We start from the raw sequence: 2,583 nt of genomic DNA, 5'->3' as shown, positions 1-2,583 counted from the left end.
ACTACAAATACCGTCCTTGAAGATTCATAATACAATAGTAATACAATAGTCTTTAATTTTATTTTATTCTTGGGATACCAACTTATTCATGTGAAGGCATCCTATTTTGCAAAATCATGCTTCTGAATTCAAAGTACAAGTGCAAATACTTCTCAGGTAACAATTCCAAAATTCTGGAATAAAACATCCCAGTTCATTGCTGAACATCACTTTTATTTAGTCCAATTACAATAAGAATGCAGGTTAAAAAAAAAAAAAAAAGCTAAAATCCAGCATAGGGGAAAGGGAGACTCCAAATTATTATTACATTACTTTCTTTTCCTCTCAGGCACCTTAGTGTGAAGTTGTAGATGGCCACTGTAGATGATTCTTTCCAACTGTCTATGTTAAAGGTTAGAGAAAAAAGAGCATCCAGTAACTTATGAGTTTGCCTCTAGTTAGTTCAGAAGGCCACTTCTGCAACTCAGAGAGGTCCTTAGAGGATGAGGACTTTCTCTGATAGCATAATTTCCCCAGTATCAAATTCATTTTGAGGAAAAATTGTCACTTTCCAGTTGATCAGAGGTCACAGGTGGAAACAGAGACCACAGAGAATCATAATCATTCTCTACAGGTGAAGGCTCAGTTGGAGTGATTGGCAATGGTAACAAGACAAAGCTTCCCCACTCAAATTCCATCAGAGAAGTTATTACAGTGTTGACTTTATGGATTCTGTCGAGGAGAAATGACTTTAGCTGCTGCCGACTGCTAGCTGTAACCCCTGCCAAGTTATATAGAAGCTGGTAGAACAGCTTGTTGAAATTTCAATAGAGCCTGACTCAGGGAAAAAAAAAAAAAAAAAAAACCCAGTAGTGCCATATAGTCTTCATCTGAACTTCATCATGACTTTCAGAGAATTAAATATAGTGTGTGTTTATTTCCAAGTATAAATCCAATTTGAGAAATTCCCAATTGTATAGTTCTCCCAGGCATTTGGCTTGATACAACTTCAATATTATGTAAAACCTGCCCAGTAAGTAAATATTTAAATCTAAAAGCAAACTGTTTTCATTGCATTAGGAGGGGTGAGTTTTCCCCCCATTTAATTGGGCTCATTATTCCTTCAGAGAAAAGTGCAAGTAGTCGCTTCATTACTTTTTTCGTGTCTGAATTTCAGGAAAAAAATTCCTTACTAATTAGAAATGGACAAAAGAGTATAGCAAGTTCCAAAAAAAATTGTACATAGAAGAATGAATATTTCAGAATGCCTAAAATACATCAATAAGGTCATACCTGGGTAGAAACCTACAAGGAAGAAAATAGTCAACAGTCATGGAAATCATCTATCATCTCACACAGAAGGTATTGACTGGTTAAAACAGGCATTTGTCCAAATTTCCATTTATGAGATATTACTCTTCAAATATTTTTCAGGCCCTTAGAGGAAAGACAGTTCAAATTTTGTTAAGATTATCAGAGACTGTATGGCCATCTATCTCATTGAATTAAAATGTTTTCACTAAAACTAAATATATCTTTGTTGTTGACTTTATCTTCAAGTTAAAATTTTTGCCAAGGAACACTATTGAATCTGGTCCTGTACCAGAGAAGAGCAATACAATTCTATTACATTTTGCCAAGGAAAAAGACAAATAGCATTATTTTTAAGCATTTATACAGTAGTCAATATACTCAAAACAGGAAAATATTTATATACAATTAAAAAAAACATTTTTGCTTATATGTCATGATATCCTGAAGAAAATTTTGAGATAAATAAAGAAAATAACTTGTATTTGAAAAACCCACTACCCTTTACTTCTACTATGGATTAAATCAGCAAGTCTAGATTTAATTAACAACATATGATGGAAGTATACTACAAGGAAATCTGATGATCTTACCTAAAATTATCTATTTAAATTAGAAAAAATAGGCAAAGATAGCCATATGCTTCCAGGAGAAGATAGCTTGGATCTTCCTTTATTAAAACATCAATTCAAATATTTTCTTCCATTCTATAACCTTTTAATTTTGTTGATTCTTTCTTTTGCTGCGCACAAGTTATTAAGGCTGATGTAGTCCTACTTGTTTACTTTTGCTCAGGTAACAATTCCAAAATCTGGAATGAAACATCTCAATTCATTGCTGAACATCATTTTTAGTCTAATTACAATAATAATGCAGGTTAAAAAAAAAGCTAAAATCCAGCATAGGGGAAAGGGAGACTCCAAATTATTATTACATTACTTTCTTTTCCTCTCAGGCACCTTAGTGTGAAGTTGTAGATGGCCACTGTAGATGATTCTTTCCAATTGTCTATGTTAAAGGTTAGAGGGAAAAAAAAAGCATCCAGTAACTTATGAGTTTGCCTCTAGTTAGTTCAAAAGACCACTTCTACAACTCAGAGAGGTCCTTAGAGGATGAGGACTTTCTCTGACAGCATAATTTCCCCAGCATCAAATTCATTTTGAGGAAAAATTGTCACTTTCCAGTTGATCAGGGGTCACAGGTAGAAACAGAGACCACAGAGCATTATAATCATTCCCTAATTTTGGTGCCATGTCAGAAAAAATTCATTGCCTAAACAAATATCAAAGACTT

Source organism: Vulpes lagopus, chromosome 16, assembly GCF_018345385.1.
Source record: "Vulpes lagopus strain Blue_001 chromosome 16, ASM1834538v1, whole genome shotgun sequence".
In the NCBI taxonomy this organism is placed as follows: Eukaryota; Metazoa; Chordata; class Mammalia; order Carnivora; family Canidae; genus Vulpes; species Vulpes lagopus.
The sequence above is the reverse complement of the archived record's forward strand: the minus strand, read 5'-3'. Positions refer to the sequence as shown.